At 43.2% G+C, this 21,205-nt stretch overlaps 1 pseudogene; it reads left to right on the forward strand.

Annotated features, from left to right (window-relative positions):
- The first annotated feature begins 20,273 nt into the window (after positions 1-20,273).
- Positions 20,274-20,391, forward strand: LOC124778294 (annotated as a pseudogene).
- Positions 20,392-21,205: the final 814 nt, after the last annotated feature.

Here is a 21,205-nt window from a genome sequence, read left to right on the forward strand (position 1 = left end):
ATCGTCTTACATCACCAGTAAAATGTTCTTGTGACCTATCATACCATGCTCTGTCCAACCTAACGGATGTTAGAAGCTATACGGGAGCTAATTCAGTCTGTGACCAGTACTTTGTAACATAGACAATCAAAAGATATATCTGATACAAGGAAAACACGTAGTTCTGATGCAAGATAATTTCATACTGATAAGCTTAAGGGGACCGTGACTACTCAAAGATCTTCTAACGTATTCAAGGAAAACCTGACAAACTATACAGCCAGTGGCAGACTCGAGGAAAAATGGAAAAACCTAAAAGACACCGCCAGAAAAGCCGCTGACGAAGTTCTAGGAAGCGTAGAGTAGGCCACACACAGCGGCTGGCTTAATGAAGAGTGTGCAAGAGAATTGAATAGGTAAACCAAACCAAGAGAGCTGTACAAGATTATAGAATAGGAAGAAGATAAGAAAGGGTGCATGAAAGGGAATAACTGGAAGAAATGAAACATCTGAAAGGGATGAATGAGATGAGAGCTTTTTATCAAAGGTTAAATACGAGCCGAAAGGATTTCTAGCCTAGGACAGATTTATCCATAAATAGATATGAAACTATAAGTGAAATATGGGCTCAATACTTTGACAAACTGCTGAATGAGGGCTTAGCTGAAAACCAAGAGCTCTTACCCTTTGTAAAGGCAAGGAACTCAGAAACAGAGGAACCAGCACCAACTAACGAGGAAGTTGAGGCAGCCATCAAGAAGCTGAAGAACAATAGGGCACCAGAAGTTGATCTGATACAAGCAGAACTCGTAAAATGCAGGGAGTGAATTCGTCAAACATTTTCTCAAGTTTCTAACTAAGATTTGAGTAGATGAAAGCATCATTTATAAATGGGACGTAGATATTACATGCGCGATACACAAGAAAAGTGATATCATGGCGTGCTATAACTATAAGGAAATTTGCCAGTTACCTACTGCTTAAAAAATATCTTACAACATCTTCTTTAGAAGTCTTGCACCCTATGATGAAAATGCTGGTGACTATGAACGTGGATTTTGTCAAGGAAAAACAACTGTTGGTCTGATCTTCACAATAAGGCAAATACTAGAAATACGTAAATAATTTGGGATTGATACACATCACCTCTTTATAGACTTCAGATCAGGCTACGACAGTGTCGACAGAAGGTTGCTGTATATAGCAATGGAAGAGAGAGAAAGAGTTCTAATAAACTGATTGCCTTAGTGAAAGCTACTATGGAAAATACCCTGCGCCAAGTCGAAATACAGAATACTGAGCCATGCGTGGCTCGTGTTCGTGCCATATCTCATTTGACATCCTGTTTTTACTGTACCATCACCTCGTTATGTTAATTTCAATTACTGGTATCACCGAGTTGCTTCCTTGCCTGCCCGTGAGCGGCAGCAGCAGCACTTATCGATATAAGCCCTGGCGTATTATCTTTGCTGACTGCTATTACTTCCCGGTTACGTGTGTTCGGAGTTAGTTCGGATCTGCCAGTGAATTGGGAGGTGCTAGCAGTGCAGTTCGGACCTGGCAGTGTTTGACTTAGGACACAGCAGTTCAGTCGGTGCGCGGCTGCAGTGAGGTCCGGACAGCCATGACTCGCCCAACGGTTGCCGATACATATCACTTGAGTGCGGACCACCTTGATTGATCGTCGGTCGGTCGTCTTGTCGGACGACGTGTATGTTGGCCGGCGATCGCTTATGGGTTGTCTGCGTGTGCCGACTCGTGATTCGGCCTTGTTATTGCACAGTCGCTGCCGTTACTATTGTCTAGTCCTTCGTGCAAGTGTTCGTGAAACTATGTGTATCTTGTGATGTCGACTGCTCAGATATTTTAGTTCTGTCGCCGTGCTGATGTGCGAGCAGTCGGTCGGTTGGCGTGGAGCAGCGAGGAAATCTCCGTGAGGCGTAGTTTGGCCGGGCCCGCTGGCGGTCTCTACACAGTGTCAGAGTGTGTGGCATTGTTCCCATTACTACGAGGTCAATGGCTCACCGACCCTGGGCATGAAAGTTGAGTTTGGATTTAATTTACCAGTAAGTTAAGACTGTTTACATTGTGCCATTTAGTTCTCGTTGTTGGCTGTTGGGACATTCCCACGAACAACAATGTGTGTGTTCGAGTTGGCGAAGGTTTAGCCACTATCTGGTAGAGTCTAACTGTATTTGGTTATTTGCAATTGAAGTGCACCAGCGGAATTTTCTGCATTGTGGCCGTTAACGTTCCGGTTACCTGCCCTGGCCGTTGACATAAATTTAGGCAGAGCCATTTCCTCACTGTGTTGTCGCTGTCCAGCACGGTGTGTAGTTAGACAGCTTAATGTGTGCTTGGTTGTGGGCGTCCATGCCTTTTACGTTTGCATTGAACTCCCAGTTGCGTGCTGGTCGAGAGGAGCGCAAGTTACCTTGTCAGTGGGTCTGTTGACTGTCTGTTGGTTGGGTTGTCGTCCGATCGTGAATGGCTGGGCCGACTGCCTGCCTCACCAATTTTTTTTTCTTTATTGTGATTTTAAACACATTATACAAAGGCGGGCTGTCAGCAGCACAATACGCCGCTCTGCAACCTCGAGTTTGACAACAAGTAGTACAGAAAGGTGGCACAGAGAAGACAGTCAAAACGGTGGGCAAAAAATGTAGACACTAAAAATCGAAAAAACATGGAGCCGTTCACGCTGGACGAGAAACAGCACTAATACTAGGCGACACGGTGCACAGAACATGGATGATGGCGACGGCATGTGAACAGTGGTGGCGTCACGGCGAACAACACTACACACAAACGAAGGCAAACACACGACACACTGACGGCGACGATCTCCGGCGCGCGAATGTCCACTTAGCGTGTGCGAGTCCGGGGACCTGCCAAGAGGGGAACAGGGGTGAGGTGGGGGAGAGGGGAGAAAAAGGATGCCAATGTCTGAGGAGATGGGGGCAGGAGGAGAGGGACAGGGGAGGGGAAGCCCGTGGGAGGAGGGGGGAGAAATGGAGGAGGGAGGGAAAAGGGAGAGAAGGGAGGGAGGGTGCCCAGAGGAGCAAGCACAGGAGGAGGGCGGGAGGATCAAAGTTGGTAGGAGGGGTAGATGGAGGGGAGGAGGGCATCAGCAGGGAGGGGGAGCTGGCGGAAGCCACCTTGGGAGAGGGTAAGGAGGGTGGAGAGATGGAGACCGGGTGGGACGTGCGAATACAGGCGCGACAGCGGGGGCAGCGGGCGGGGGTGGGAGAGGATCGGGGAGACGAGCGGGTGAGGAGGATCGAGTTTGCGGGAGGTGTACAGGATCTGTATCCTTTCAAGGAAAAGGAGGAGGTGAGGGAAGGGGATGAGATCATACAGGATCTGCGTGGGGGAGGGGAGACGGATGCGATAGGCGAGGCGGAGAGCATGACGTTCAAGGATTTGGAGGGATTTATAAAAGGTAGGGGGGGGCGGAGATCCAAGCCGGATGGGCATAACAAAGGATAGGGCGGATGAGGGATTTATAGGTGTGGAGGATAGTGGAGGGGTCCAGACCCCACGTACGGCCGGAGAGGAGCTTGAGGAGACTGAGGCGGGAGTGTGCCTTGGCTTGTATTGTCCGGAGGTGGGGAGTCCAGGAGAGGCGGCGGTCGAGGGTGACGCCAAGGTACTTAAGGGTGGGAGTGAGGGCGATAGGACGGCCATAGATGGTGAGATAGAAATCAAGGAATGCCTTCTGCCTTGTGTTTTATTATTTAATTTTACCTTGAGTCTTAAATCATCGGCCTTCAGCCATCTTTAAATTATGGTTGTTGCCTTTGAAGTGTTAGATTTTTGGGCCTTCAGCCAAATTATAGAACTTACTTAACGTGAGGTCTCCTGCCTTCTAAATATTCTTTTTGGAGTCTGAGTTTTGAGTTAACGGCTTTTAGCACTCTTTTTAATTAAAGTGGATTTGCATTTTAGGCATAAGGTAGTGTGGCGTATTCACCCGATAACTAAGTTCAAGGATTTGTACTGTAATGTTTGGTCAAATAAATAAAGTTATTGTGTTCGAGTGTAACTGTCAGCCGCTCATTTTGGCCCCTTTCCACAATTCCAACTACCTGTTCTGTCCTGCGGGTTTAGCAGGGCGTTTTAAATATGTTATCAAGTGCCGTGACCACAAAAAAATAAAGTAAGACACGGAGATTCATTATCCTACTTTCTGTTTAATATAGACTTGGAAAAGGATACAAGGATGTGGGCATCAATAAAAGAAGGACTATATGGCACAAATAAGATTAGTTGCTGGTACATGCAGATGACATTGATATAATTGCGAGAACACCAAGAGCAATGAAAGAAGCCTTTACAAGTCTTGAAACTCAGTACATGCCTTTAACTAAGAAACATAATCCTAGTGAACTCCTATTCATAGAAACTGGTCCTTATAAGTTTGATGCCATGTGTGGTTTCAGTTACCTTGGATCTGAAGTAAATTGCAAGATAAATGTCAGCTCTGAAAGCCAAAAGGTACATTGTTCACCAACAGGTGCTACCGTGGCCACCGAAAATATCTGATATCTAGATTAGATTAGATTCTACCCGATTAGATTCAGTTTTCGCTCCATAGACCCAAAACATGAGACGATTCTCGTGCGTGTGGACCGTGTCAGAAAGTATAACAAAAACATAAAATATAATACCTACTACCCTGATCATTTGTCAGGAGATTGTCGAAATAGGTGAATACAATGCGGCAAACTGGAACAGCTAATATTTACAGAATTAACACGCTGTCAGAATGAAACATTGTCATGCACTATTAATAAATTTATTATACACAAAATACCTAATCTTGACTGTTGTCACCAAGTGCTGTTGCACTAAATTTCTGTTGGGAAAACTAAAGTTTGATGAATGAAGTTATAGTTAGGCAAGTGATTATATACGGTGCTGAAACATGGGATAAATGAAGTTCAATGAAAAGTAACTTGGCATAGTTGGAAAAAATCTTGGGCCAAATTCTTGTGCCAGTGGAAGAAAATGGTGTTTGGAGGAGATTCAATTAAGAATCATATCATCTATGTAATGATCAGATATCGTCAGATACATTAAGATTAAATGGCTGTAACATGCAGGATTTGTACTGAGACATAATGACAGGGTGATTAAGAAGATATTCCACGTAGTGCCAGAATGGAACAGGAGAGATGGTAGACCAAACCTAAGGCGAGAGAAAATTGTCAGACAAAACATAAAGACAACTTGGGATTCAGAACTGGAGAAGTACAGCATTAAACAGGACATAGTGTCTTAATCTTCTACAGAAGGCGAAGACTCACAAATGGCTGTCGTGCCAACAGCAAGGATGATGTGATGGAGACTTACCTAATCGAAAGCTTTACGTTTCAGATATGTGTGTAGTAGAGAGCTACTTAATTTGTGGAACGAAAATGACCTTTTACCTTTGGATTGGCTACATGCAGGAGCAGGCAGACAATGACATTGACCTTAACTGCATGATGTCATTAGTGACCTTGAATGGTTGGCGTGACCTTGAAAGCATTACTTAATCGTGCCATGCCCCTCCCCTCACATCTACATGTATACTCCGCAGGCCACCTTACTGCATGTGATGGAGAGTCCTTCGTGTACTGCTATCAGATCTCCCTTTCCCGTTACAGTCGTGAACGGTTCACGGGAAGAGCGGTGTTGGCAACCTCATGTGGAATCTTTTCTCTCTGATTTTATCTTCATGGTCTCTTCACGAAACATACATCGGAGGACGCATTATATTGGTTGCCTCTTCTAGGAACGTATGCTCTTGGACCGCTAAAAACAAACCACACCATGATGTAGAATGCCTCTCATGCAGTGCCTGCCCCGGGAATTGGTTGATCATTTCTATGATACTTTGGCACTTACTAAATGAACATGTAATAGAACGAGCTGCCCTTCATTCGTTCTTCTCCATTTCGTCTATCAAACCTAGCCGATACCGATCCCAGATTGACAAGCAATATTCAGGTATTGGTCGACCAAGGATTTTGTAAGCTACTTCCATTGTGGGTGGACTACGCCTCGTGAGGATTCTTTCATTGAATCTCAGTCCAGAACTGCCTTATCTGTAATTATTTTTGTGTGGTCGTTTCACCATAAATCGTACCATATGCATACTCCTGGATATTTTAGAGATATGACTGCTTCCAGTGATTTTTCTCCAGTTGTGTAATCATAAAACAATGAGTCATTCCACCTATGCACAAAACATTACATTTGTTTCTGCTGGGTGTCAATTCTACATCTACGTACACTCTCCGCAAGTCATCGTACGGTGCGTGGCGAAGAGTACCTTGTACCACTACTAGTCATTTGCCTTCCTGTTGCATTGGCAAATAAAGCGAGGGAAAAACGACTGTCTGTATGCCCTGTACGAATCCTAATTTCTCTTACCTTATCTTCGTGGTCCTTAGACGAAATGTACATTGATGGCAGTAGAATCGTTCTGCAGTCAGCTTCAGACACCAGTTTTCTAAATGTTCTCAGTATTTCCAGAATGAGATTTTCACTCAGCAGCGGAGTGTGCGCTGATATGAAACTTCCTAGCAGATTAAAACTGTGTGCCGGACCTAGACTCGAACTCGGGTCCTTTACCTTTCGCGGGCAAGTGCTCTACCATCTGAGCTACCCAAGCACGACTCAGGCCCCGTCCTCACAGCTTTACTTCCGCCAGTACCTCGTCTCCTACCTTCCAAACTTTACAGAAGCTCTCCTGCGAACCTTGCAGATCTAGCACTCCTGAAAGAGAGGATATTGCGGAGACATGGGTTAGCCACAGCCTGGGGAATGTTTCCAGAATGAGATTTTCACTCTGCAGCGGAGTGTGCGTGATATGAAACTTCCTGGCAGATTAAAACTGTGTGCCGGACCGAGACACCACAATAATTTTAACAGGAAAGAAGAAGGCTTGAAGTTAGATAAGATATGGCGATCGACTCTGTACCAAAGATGTGACAATCGATTACCTTCGATCGAGAGTAATGACGCCAGCCAGAGATAGTTTTACTGTTGACAACACGTGACGAGTGGTGGCGCCCTCTACGCGCTCTATATAAACAGGACCTCCACGGCCTAGCAGCCAGTCGTAGACTCACCTCAGATGATGTTGCCCGCAGCTGGCAACGAAACGTCAGGGAGAAGTATTTCTACTATTGGACCACGGCCTCTTAGCCCGGAAGTTTTAATTACTGATGGTATGTTTGTACAATTTTCCTGTGTGAACGATTTTTCAAACGAGAAATTTAAAACTACGGCTTTCCTTTTGTTATCTTGGCCCCTCCGGCCAGAGGTTCGAGTCCTCCCTCGGGCATGGGTGTGTGTGTTGTTCTTAGCATAAGTTAGTTTAAGTAGTGTGTAAGGCTAAGGACCGACGACCTTAGCAGTTTGGTCCCTTAGGAATTCATACACATTTATTTGTTATCTCCTGCTGCCACTCCAGACTGTTAACGAATGACTGGATAGATCCTTTTGACCCGCTTAGCAATTTTCTTGGTTTCTCGGCAAAGGCATGACGGTTGCAGTTGTTATATGCATCGAGCATCGATCTTTGTACAGGCTCAGGAATGTCTATTAACTTTTGCCTGCCGTTATTTGCGTGTTCTCTTTTGAACTGAGAGTGCAACAGTTTTTGTTCCTCAGCATTTTCCATATTTTTTGTTAAATCGCATTGGGTCTTTCCCCCCCTTATTCCACTTACTCTGCACATACTTCTCCTGAGCACGGTTTGCAAACCTCCAATCACAGCCCAGTATTTTACCGGCCACTGAAACGAAACAGCGGGTCAGTATGCAGCTCTAGAACTGCAATATTGGCCATGTTTAGAAGTATCTGAACGACCAGAATTGCATAAAGGAAAAAGCCAACAAGTATATAGCCCCAGAACCGCCATCTTAGCCATGTTCAAAGGCATCCAAACGAGCTGAACTGCATAAATCATTTAACCAGCCATTAAAATGAAACAGCTAATCACAGCCCATTATTTTACCAGCTATTAAAACGAAACTCCCAATCAGTATGTACCCCATCTTGTTCTCTATGCCACCCACATGGCAACAAGTGAAGTTCAGTGTTTGTACCGTACTGGGTGCAAGACACGTGAAGACTCAAATTAAATATTTCGATATCAAAAGTGACAGCATTATTGATCAAAACAAGTGCTCCACAACATATCTTACACATTAAGCTGCACCTTGGCTGTAAGAAAACTACAATATTTGTATCACACTTGATACATGGCACAATGGACCACCAAAATTAAATATTTCCACATATAAATTGTCTGTAGTACTTATCAAAAAAAGTAAAGAGACTGACACTACTTAATTGCAGGTTAAGCTGCACTTTGCAACAAGCAGAGTTTGATCTCTGTACCACACCAGTTGTAATGTACGATGGAGCAACAAATTAAATGTTTCCACATCTAAACGGTCTGTATTATTGTTCATGACTTTACAAAACACATATCGAAAATATCTTGCTAAGCAGGTAAGGCAGTGATGGTTGACAGTTATTCTTAGACCTAAATGAGCCTATGTTATTAGCATTCCAAAAACAACCTTTCGTCACCTGAGCAAACACAATTTTACATGCAAAGAAGATAATGCATAAAAATATAAGTGACATTACTGAATGGATAATATAGTTATTTGCACTGTTTTTGTTCTTGCTCTGCAGCTACATTCCAAATGCAAAAATGGAGAAAGGAACTTTTGAGGAAGCTTGCAATATTTACCAGTCACAATAATGGCGCTAAGGATGTCTAAAAAAGTTCACAGGTAACATTTCCATAATCACCTATTAAATAATATCAATATCTATGTCACGTTTATCCATTTTCGTCACATTTTACAGCATTTTAGCACAACAAAACATGCTAAAATGGAGAGTTGTCGTGAGATCTTTAATGAGTTGTATCATTTAAACTGTATGTGTCCATATTATGAAAATGTAACTATGAAAACCTCTAAATACGATATGTTAGCATGTTAACACTTATGTTTATATGGTGGTTGCATGATTTCCTTACGTCAAAGACAGTGATGGACAAGGTTCCACTCAGAGATAAGTTTGATCTCCCGATCATGAAAAAAATTCGATCTTTGCACCAAAATAAAATAGCTTGTAAAATTGTGTGTACTATTAATATCATCAAAATACACAAACCGTTCGTCTATAACAGTACAAAACACACATGGCACTACTGATCTAACTTACAGGTTACAGTGCACTTGTCAACAAGAAAAGTTCAATTTTTGTACCACACTTTGCAGGAACCAAAAACTGTCATTATTATCAAAATACATAAAGATTGGTACTATGGCAGTACCAATACATATGGCTTGCTTATTGATATCACTGATACAACTTACAAGTTAAGTAACACTTGGTGAGGACTGACATGTAGTCACACAGTGGAAACTACAAGACACTTTGTTGAAATAGCGTACTGAACAGTAGATTTTATATATCAATTTAATACACCTTCAAACAAAGAGGAAATGAGGATTGCTGTGCATCAACTGCTCCATTTAAACTACTTTTCAAAATCACCCAAACATTATAGTGACGCCATCCTAGGGTATTCATTATATATCTTGTATTACACAAGTCCATATTTTTCCATATACTGTGTTTAAAGTAATTTGTGAGCCTGGATTGTTTATTTTTCAGTGGATATACCAAATATGAAAACAAGCTTTGTTATAAGAAAGGGTTTAGAGATTTATAGATGTACAATTATACATATAAAAGAAAAATTTATTTATTTTTACATACTAACATCATCTACAATCCACATGTTTTTCTTTATGTTATAGTAATCCCATACTAGGGTATAATTTATCTTTCAGTAAAAAACATTTGACATTTTCTCCTGATAATGCTAACTTAAGCTGTCGCACAGTGGAGACTAAATGACACTTTGAGGGAACAACATAATGAACAGTAGTTTTACTATTTGAATTTAATACACATTTGGTGATACGTGGCAGGTTGTTACACTGTAACAGCTAGCCTTAACGAACTGTAACAAATTCCCCCCTCCCATTTCCATACACAAGACATGGTATGGCTGTTACACCATAACAACTAGCCCCAACGAAATTGTAACAAATTGCTATATACGTCGTTATTTTATATTTGGTTACTGATAAACATCAAACAACCGGTTCCAACGAAATTGTAATAAATTGCCCATATGCCATCGTCTTATTGATTTGCATCTACGTAAACTTTTACGTATTCCTTGGCTTAAGATCATGCTATTATCTGTAAACTATGTGGAAATTGTTAACACGGAGTGCAGCAAGGATAATCTAAGTGTTATGTTAGAGCTGGAGAAATATTTTTCTCAATCTACGACATATTATCAAATACAGATGGTGCTAAATTAGGACTGGTTTCCACAAATGATATATTCTGCAAATCTTAAGAAAAAGAAGCAATGTATTGAACAGACTTAAACCATTCCCTGTTGCAGAAATTACCCCTTTAAGTGTACTTAATGTGTTATGTGTAGGCAAAAGGAAACTATATGAGAATACTGAGGTAAAGAAAAACACAGACTGCAGTATTTTATGTAAATACCACTGCCACAAAGAAAGAATGCGGTCCACTATTGGAAGAAGATAAATCCATTGCAGATGTGTCAATAAGGCTTACAAATTACTTTAAACACAGAAAGAAAATGGGAATTTTCAGGAAGAGCTGTTTCACCCAGTTTGCTGAAAATTCTGGTGAACACTGTACGATCAGGAATTGAACGTGCCAGAAAGCGCCAACGGTATTATTCGACAGCAGGTGGAGCACAACCATCGCAGAAACTGTAAACATACACCATATCTGCATGTTCTTCATTAGTGTAAATGTGTGACATTTTAGACAGCGCATGTACGGACACTGTTAACCGAGTTAGTTAGTTAGTTAGTTACTTTCATGTTCAATGGATCATTTTGGAAGATAATTCGTCATGATGTGGAAAAGTCGTTTTACATTCATATTGCAAAATAATTTGTACATCTGTTTGTACTCTAAACATCACCATATAATTATTCCGCCCCCCCTCCCCCACCCAAAATGAAAACAAGATGTATAGATTGAGTTAGCCATTCCTACCCACCACCTTTTGCACACTACAAACATAGCAATTCTTCTGCGGAATAGAAGGAGTTGTGAAGCAGAAACTTTTTCTATTTATTTTCAAATTTTATCTTCCGTTTTTTAGACACTTTATATCTCTGGGTTAGTGGTTAAAAATTTTTCTTGCAATGTTGTGCACCCCTTTCTAAGCTAAAGACAACCTTAATGTTGAGTAATGAATGTTACTTTCTTCTAGTATTGTAATTACGTAACTCATTGTTCCTTTTGAACTGTAGTGGATTAATTACAACAAACTTCATAAGGGAATAAATATACTGTGAAGCAGTAGTCAGAATGCCCAGTTTCTTACACACATGTCTACAAGACGATCGCAGGTGAGCACCACATATTATTCTTACAGCACGTTTTTGGACAATGGAAACCTTCTTTCTCAAATATGGGTTACCCCAGAACATTATTCAATATGACATTACTGAATGAGAATAAGCAAAATATGTCATTTTACTGATTTCTCGCTCCTCAAAATTTGCTATGATTCTAAGTGCAAATGTGGCTGAACTAAATTGTTTCAGGAGTTCCAAAACATGTGTTTTTCCAATTTAAATTCTCATCAATATGGACACCTTAGAATTTTGAAGTTTCCACCCTATGTATTATTCCATCACCATGTGCTACACTTGTCACTGGTGCAGTACCCCTAGAGGTGCAGAACTGAATATGATGTGTCTTTGTGAAATCCAGGGTGAGACCACTCTCAGTAAACCAGTCAATGATACTTTTGAGAACTTTGTTCACCATTCCTTTCATTTCTGTATGTCTACTGGGATTGATCACAGTACTGGTGTCATCTGCAAAAAGGACTAATTCTGTTTGTTGTACATTAGATGGTAGATCATTTACATATATGAGAACCAGTAGTGGACCTATGACCGAACCTTGGGGAACCCCATCGTGATTTCTCCCCAGTCAGAACTATGTCCCTGGATTCTGTTGATTGAATTACTACCAAGTACAGCTTTCTGCATTGTTTTGGTTAGATGTGACATGATAACCTCTCTCTGATGCACTCTCAATCCCTTGCACCCTCCACACCCTTGAAAACTGCACTTTCAACCAGTTTAATGACAAAAAGACATCTCGAGAAAAGAGGTTGAAAGAAAGCAGATAGGTTCGACTAGAACAAAACGTCAAAGACGTTGGTGGGTAAGAGACATATGTACACATCACTGCTCCCCCCCCCTCCCCACCCAACAAAAACAAATGTACAGGCTGTCATAAATTACTTTTACAAGTTAACAATAGATATTAATAAATGATTTTCAACACATAATAAAATAACTCATTCATTCATGCAAATCAATAAGTGCACCCTTAGTGGCACAGATAATGTCTAGTCGGAAATCCATTTCTCTCCACGTACGATTAAAGATCACCATCGTAACATCTCCAGATGGATTGGGAATGCGTCTCCTCAAGTTCTGTAGGTCTCTAACCTTGGTTCGGTATACATATCCTTTACAAAACCCCACAGGAAGAAGCCTAGTGGTGTATGAATCAGGACACAAACTGAGCTTACCCTTGTGGCGTCCACATTTCGTCAGGTTATCAAGTAAAATTTTTTAGGAAAAATTGCGTCACCTGGAAAGAAAAAAACCTTATGAGTTATCTTGTCACATGTTGAAAATCATTTGCTAGTAGTTAGCATAGTTTTAAAGCTATTCAAGTCTTAAGTCGTAAACATCGTTTGTGGACACTATATATATATATAAAATGTGTCTGTATCGGAAACCATTCGAAATAGGGCATATGTACATATGACGTTTTTTGCTTCAAAAGAGTGTCTGTCATAACCCTCTTTTGTATCACTGTATTATAGTTGTGATGCTTCTGACACGAGTAAGTAATAAATAACCGGTTGTCCGTTGGTAAAGTAGTGTGATCTCATTCGTATAGCAATGTTACAGTTTATTATTAGCGTTACACATGGCTATGATGTCATATGAGTATTGCTGTGCTTCTTCCCACTACCGGTCGTATCATGCTCATATTCACAGAGATACTACAAAGAAGGGCAACGATGCTCGTGTTACATTATAGCCGTGTGTGACGTTTACTATTAGCTGCAACATTGCCATACGAATGAGGTAAATGTTATAGCTGTTTCTTATTAAATGAACGTTATGAAGCAAAAAGACTGATAAACGACTTCATATAGCAGCGTCGTTGTCTTGTTACCGCTCTTCCCTCATACGAGGCGCCAGCCACTACGGCCACGTGACGCCCAGCCGAGAAGCCACACGTAATGATCTTGTTGCGGGTGAGCCACGTGGGACGCGCCAAGTCTTTTGCGGCATCAATGCGTCGGCAGGCGGCCAACGTCTGAGGCGGTTGGCTCCTGACCGAAATAAAATGTAATGTGGCTACGTCCTGCCATCGGGTAGAGTTGGCAGAAAATCCTAAGAAATTTTGGTCTTATGTCAAAGCGGTAGGTGGATCAAAACAAAATGTCCAGACACTCTGGTACTGAAACAGAGTATGACAGACTAAAGGCCGAAATACTAAATGTCTTTTTCCAAAGCTGTTTCACAGAGGGAGACTGCACTGTAGTTCCTTCTCTAGATTGTCGCACAGATGGCAAAATGGTAGATATCGAAATAGGCGACAGAGGGATAGAGAAACAATTCAAAGCGCTCAAAACAGGAAAGGCCGCTGGACCTGATTGGATACCAGTTCGATTTTACACAGAATACGCGAAGGAACTTGCCCCCCTTCTTGCAGCGGTGTGCCGTAGGTCTCTAGAAGAGTGTAGCGTTCCAAAGGATTGGAAAAGGGCACAGGTCATCCCCGTTTTCAAGAAGGGACGTCGAACAGATGTGCAGAACTATAGACCTATATCTCTAACGTCGATCAGTTGTAGAATTTTGGAACACATATTATGTTCGAATATAATGTCTTTTCTGGAGACTACAAATCTACACTGTAGGAATCAGCATGGGTTGCGAAAAAGACGATCGTGTGAAACCCAGCTCGCGCTATTCGTCCACGAGACTCAGAGGGCCAGGGACACGGGATTCCAGGTAGATTTCATGCATCTTGACTTCCGCAAGGCGTTCGATACAGTTCCCCACAGTCGTTTAACGAACAAAGTAAGAGCATATGGACTATCAGACCAATTGTGTGATTGGATTGAAGAGTTCCTACATAACAGAACGCAGCATGTCATTCTCAATGGAGAGAAGTCTTCCTAAGTAAGAGTGATTTCAGGTGTGCCGCAGGGGAGTGTCATAGGACCGTTGCTATTCACAATATACATAAATGACCTTGTGGATGACTTCGGAAGTTCACTGAGGCTTTTTGCGGATGACGCTGTGGTATATCGAGAGGTTTTAACAATGAAAATTCTACTGAAATGCAGGAGGATCTGCAGCGAATTGACTCATGGTGCAGGGAATGGCAATTGAATCTCAATGTAGACAAGTGTAATGTGCTGCGAATACATAACAAGATAGATCCCTTATCATTTAGCTACAAAATAGCAGATCAGCAACTGGAAGCAGTTAATTCCATAAATTATCTGGGAGTACGCATTAAGAGTGATTTAAAATGGAATGATCATACAAAGTTGATCGTCGGTAAAGCAGATGCCAGACTGAGATTCATTGGAAGAATCCTAAGGAAATGCAATCCGAAAACAAAGGAAGTAGGTTACAGTACGCTCGTTCGCCCACTGCTTGAATACTGCTCAGCAGTGTGGGATCCGTACAAGATAGGGTTGATAGAAGAGATAGAGAAGATCCAACGGAGAGCAGCACGCTTCGTTACAGGAACATTTCGTAATCACGAAAGCGTTACGGAGATGTCAGATAAAGTCCAGTGGAAGACTCTGCAGGAGAGACGCTCAGTAGTTCGGCACGGGATTTTGTTGAAGTTTCGAGAACATACCTTCAGCGAGGAGTCAAGCAGTATATTGCTCCCTCCTACGTATATCTCGTGAAGAGACCATGAGGATAAAATCAGAGAGATTAGAGCCCACACAGAGGCATACCGACAATCTTTCTTTCCACGAACAATACAATACTGGAATAGAAGGGAGAACCGATAGAGGAACTCAAGGTACCCTCCGCCACACACCGTCAGGTGGCTTGCGGAGTATGGAGGTAGATATAGAGACCGGTCGCGTGGCGCAAGTCTTTTTGGCTGACGCTAGTTCGGCGCCTTGCGCGTCGATGAGGATTATTCTATGATGAAGACAACACAATACACAGTCCCCGAGCAGAGAAAATCACCGACCCAACCAGGAATCGAACCCGGACCCTTCGCATAGTCTCTTGGCAGTAAGACGCACTTAGAAATGCTGTTGTACAGTTGGAAATAATTACATGTTATTGAGTTAACAAAAGCGCATCTCTGCGATTTACTTGGAGAAATAGCAGACGAATAATTGTTGAAATCAGTACCCCATACGTTAGAGACTAGCCAATAGCAGATTGTTTTCTATCACGTGACCAAATATTGAAAGTTCATTATTTTTAAGCTTCAGTTACTTAATAGTAACAGATATTTTGTGAGGATGCTGACCGAAAATGCTATTTGAATGCTATAATCAATCAGAATAACAACAGTCCGAACCACATTTTTAACTTGAGGAAAATAGCTTGTTACAGCCGTCAGGGAATGCAAGTACTTCTCAACCAGTTTTTTGAGTGAACATTGTGGAAGGAAGTGCATGCAGCGGACATTTGCAGTCGGCTGCCTCGCTCAAGGCCGAACAACACAGTAACTGTTCACTAGTTGACTAGAGGTGTGTAGTGTGGTTCGACTAGACGCGAGTTTGCCTCTTTCCAAATGATGCAACGCATCGAGTGCAACAACGGCCCAGTAGGACGTTTGACCCGAAGATGGTTCAAATGGCTCTGAGCACTATGGGACTCAACTGCTGTGGTCATTAGTCCCCTAGAACTTAGAACTACTTAAACCTAACTAACCTAAGGACATCACACACATCCATGCCCGAGGCAGGATTCGAACCTGCGACCGTAGCAGTCGCACGGTTCCGGACTGCGCGCCTAGAACCGCGAGACCACCGCGGCCGGCTGACCGGAAGTAGGTGGAGAACTAGTTCACGCTGGAGGTGGTCCTGCGACTTTTGAGAGAAATTTTTCGTACCATGGTTTGGGCCAACTGATTCTGGTTATTGGGAACCTAAACGAGGACGTTTACTTGAACGTTCTCAGTGACCAAGTGTCACCCTTTCATCCTCATTATGCTGTAGACTCGCCATTTTGTAAGACGACGACAGCAGTGGTAACAGGAGTGGTTTGCCAAATACTCAGGCAGCGTTTCGCACCTCTACTGGTCGAATCACCCGATCCCATTCCTAAAGAAAACATCTGAGACTATTTGGAACACCAGGTAAAACAATGAATGAAACGTAGCAATGAACATATATGCAGTTTGGTAGGCCTATGGGTTGTGATAATCAATGAGTGGCTTCAGATGGGTGATGCACACCCGAAGAATCTTGTGCACTCTGTCCCTTGCCGCGTGAAGGTCATTGTCAAGGACAATAGTTCGCTTACTAATAACTCCAGAAACTGAATGCAATGGTAAGAATACCACAAGGCATGGAAATTATTCAGTGGTGGACTTAACATAAGAACTGCGTGATAGTTGGGCGTGCTGCGTGAACACCGTCAACACATTTGCTGGTATAAAAAAAAATATTAAATACATTACACATATTGGCGGTTGCCAATATGGACAACCATCAGCTGTGTAAAGGAATGCCGACAATGAAACTTCGTGCCGGACCAGGACTCGAACGTGGATTTTCCGGTTACCACGAGCTGTGTCTCACCGATAAGCGAAAAATCCGGGTTCGAGTCCTGGCACAACTTTCCACTGTCGTCATTACATTATACAGCTTATGGTTGCCCATGGTTCGCAACTGCGAATATATTTCGTACATTTCACAACAGATGCAGTAACCGCAGTGCCTGTTCCCTCCGACATGCATGCATATACACTACAGGCCATTAAAATTGCTACACCAAGAAGAAATGCAAATGATAAACGGTTATTCATTGGACAAATATATTATACTAGAACTGACATGTGATTACATTTTCACGCAATTTGGGTGCATAGATCCTGATAAATCAGTAACCATCACAACCACCTCTGGCCGTAATAACGGCCTTGATATGTCTGGGCATTGAGTCAAACAGACCTTGGACGGCGTGTACATGTACAACTGCCCATGCAGCTTCAACACGATAGCACAGTTCATCAAGAGTAGAGACTGGCGTATTGTGACGAGCCAGTTGCTCGACCACCATTGACCAGACGTTTTCAATTGGTGAGAGATCAGGAGAATGCGCTGTGGCCAGGGCAGTAGTTCAACACGATAGCACAGTTCATCAAGAGTAGTGACTGGCGTATTGTGACGAGCCAGTTGCTCGACCACCATTGACCAGACGTTTTCAATTGGTGAGAGATCTGGAGAATGCGCTGGCCAGGGCAGTAGTCGAACATTTTCTGTATCCAGAAAGGCCCGTACAGGACCTGCAACAAGCGGTCGTGCATTATCCTGCTGAAATGTAGGGTTTTGCACGGATCGAATGAAGGGTAGAGCCACGCGTCGTAACACATCTGAAATGTAAGTCCACTGTTCAAAGTGCCGCCAGTGCGAACAAGAGGTGACCGAGACGTGTAACCAATGACACCCAATACCATCACGCCGGGCGATACGCCAGTATGGCGATGACGAATACACGCTTCCACGGTGCGTTCACCGCGATATCGCCGAACACGGATGCGACCATCATGATGCTGTAAACAGAACCTGGATTCATCCAAAAAAATGACGTTTTGCCATTCGTGCACCCAGGTTCGTCGTTGAGTACACTCCTGTCGGTGGAGCAGCGTCAAGGGTAACCGCAGCCATGGTCTCCGAGCTGATAGTCCATGTTGCTGCAAACGTCGCCAAATTGTTCGTGCAGGTTGTTGTTGTCTTGCAAACGTCCCCATCAGTTGACTCAGGGATCGAGACGTGGCTGCACAATCCATTACAGCCATGCGGATAAGATGCCTGTCATCTCGACTGCTAGTGATACGAGGCCGTTGGGATCCAGCACGGCGTTCCCTATTACCCTCCTGAACCCACCGATTCCATATTCTGCTAACAGTCATTGGATCTCGACCAACACGAGCAGCAATGTCGCGATACGATAAACCGCAATGGCGACAGGCTACAATCCGACCTTTATCAAATTCGGAAACGTGATGGTACGCATTTCTCCTCCTTACACGACGCATCACAACAACGTTTCACCAGGCAACGCCGGTCAACTGCTGTTTTTTGTATGAGAAATCGGTTGGAAACTTTCCTCATGTCAGCACGTTGTAGGTGTCGCCACCGGCGCCAACTTTGTGTGAATGCTCTGAAGAGCTAATCATTTGCATATCACAGCATCCTCTTTCTGTCGGTTAATTTTCGCGTCTGTAGCACGTCATCTTCGTTGTGTAGCAATTTTAATAGCCAGTACTGTAGTAGACGAATAATTGTTGAAATCATTCCCTAAATGTCAAATCTGTGAGGCCTGTGGAAGGTGGCATGTTCTTCACTGCGAAATTGAAATCGCCAGAAAAATGTTATTTTCCCTCTTGAGAGAGCAATCTGGTCGACATGCGACCATGCATCGTCGACGGAACCACGCCAGTGAAGTGGTATGTACATGTCATTCGGTTGTATGGGATTAGCACAATAAGTCAGTGTTTGAATGTGCCCATGACTATAACTTGAATGGTGCTGTCCACTTTATTGACATACCCACGAGGCCTGTCCATTGCGTCTAAAAGGAGTGGTGTACCAGTCGCAATAATGTAGGTCGTTGTCAGGATTGCGATCGTAAAAAGACCCTAACTGACAGGGATCAGTGCCGGCCGGTGTGGCCGAGCGGTTCTAGGCGCTTTAGTCTGGAATCGCGAGACCGCCACGGTCGCAGGTTCGAATCCTGCCCCGGGCATGAATGTGTGCGATGTCCTTAGGTTAGTTAGGTTTTCGAGTGCGCAAGGAGGGTTTCCGGCAGTCGTTCTTCCCGCGAACCATACGCGACTGGAACAGGAAAGGGAGGTAATGACAGTGGCACGTAAAGTGCCCTCCGCCACACATCGTTGGGTGGCTTGCGAAGTATAAATGTAGATGTAGATCAGGAACGAGTGTGATGCCGAGCGTATTTGTTTTCTGGAACTCGTCTTAAATGGTAAATTATGTCATGTCATGCTCATATCATGCTTTTCTTTCTCATGCGTTTCAATACTTAAAAAAAATTGAAATGAAATACAAATAATCTGAAAGCCCGCTAAAATGCTCTATTTGAGTCACGCGATTCCTGTGACGTCACTGGATGGCACGCTGCTCCGGGGACACGAAAAATACGGACCTCCCAACGAATTTGTGACGTCACACTAGTCGGCTTGTGCGCCACACCCGAACGCTCGGCTTCGAGCAGGGCTCACGGAAAATCAATATGTAATTATAAAGGTACCCACTAAAGGTCTTAACTACGTCATGTGCTATCGAAAGCTTGCATGCATTTAAACGTGCAGTGAAGAATTATTAAACTCCTCTGAACCAATTACGCTGCTGGCACTCGTGTGACCTGCAGTGTCTCCTGCTGTGGCCCACACACCACGGCCTGTCTTTCTCGTAGGCCTCGCACTGCTCCTACTGTAGTAAGGCTCATTCATAGCGATAGCTTTTTTGTGGGATTTACGTTTCAGAAGATGGGTTACAAATGGTGCGTACCACATTCTACGAATATATTAATAAAAACACCTGAATTCGTAAAATGTGGTTGCAACTCGCTCGTAGAGACCCAAATAAGATACTAGTGACTACGTGTGTTTATTTCTGTGAGGATTATTTTGATGTAAGTGAGCAATCTATTTGAACACGTTCTCGCTTGTAGCGTGATAATTTACGTATTGGATTTCTAACGTAATGTTCGCAAGATCGATCCTCACATTTCGAGCAAGCTTTTGTTTTGTGTGTATATATTGTTTTAAATACTACTGTTTTCTTAAGTTTGCTTTGTTCATAATATAGTTATGTAACAGCTTTACATCTAATATCATATTACATTTTAATATCTGTTTTCATTTATTAGGGCAACGGCCTTGCCGCGGTGGTTACACCGGTTCCCGTGAGATCACCGAAGTTAAGCGCTGTCGGACGTTGTCGGCACTTGGATGGGTGACCATCCAGGCCACCATGCGCTGTTGCCATTTTTCGGGGTGCACTCTGTCTCGTGATACCAATTGAGGAGCTACTCGACCGAATAGTAGCGGCTTCTGTCAAGAATGCCACCATAACGACCGGGAGAGCGGTGTGCTGACCCCACGCCCATCCTATCCGCATCCTCCACTGAGGATGACACGGCGGACGGACGGTCCCGGTAGGCCACGAGTGGAACGGAGTGCTTTTCATTTATTAACCTCATTTTATGCCTGATCACTTCGAGATGAATCACAAGGATAGTGTTAATAAACTGTGTTTCATGGCCGATGTAGGTTATTTTCTGAAGATTCTGAGAAACAATTTAACAACTTCCAACAACATTGTTCTCCCAAAGAAAGTCGGTGAAGACAATAATTCGCCACTCTCAACTGTCTGCATTGAGTCTCTTGTAAAGCTGTATGATTTTGTCTACTAGAAAAATTTAACATTGCTTGGAACCTGCTAGGAAGCGTTATAAGGTTGGTTGGTTGTTTTCGGGAAGGAGACCAGACAGCGAGGTCATCGGTCTCATCGGATTAGGGAAGGACGGGGAAGGAAGTCGGCCGTGCCCTTTGAAAGGAACCATCCCGGCATTTGCCTGGAGCGATTTAGGGAAATCACGGAAAACCTAAATCAGGATGGCCGGACGCGGGATTGAACCGTCGTCCTCCCGAATGCGAGTCCAGTGTCTAACCACTGCGCCACCTCGCTCGGTGAAGCGTTATAAGACCAGGGAATTGCGAGAAAACGAAAGTTGGCTCTACTTATGCATTTTTAAATCATAGTGTTTCAGCAGTAGTTAAGTATGCAGAAGAACAACAG

This window comes from Schistocerca piceifrons, chromosome 2 (assembly GCF_021461385.2).
Source record: "Schistocerca piceifrons isolate TAMUIC-IGC-003096 chromosome 2, iqSchPice1.1, whole genome shotgun sequence".
NCBI classification, from domain to species: Eukaryota; Metazoa; Arthropoda; class Insecta; order Orthoptera; family Acrididae; genus Schistocerca; species Schistocerca piceifrons.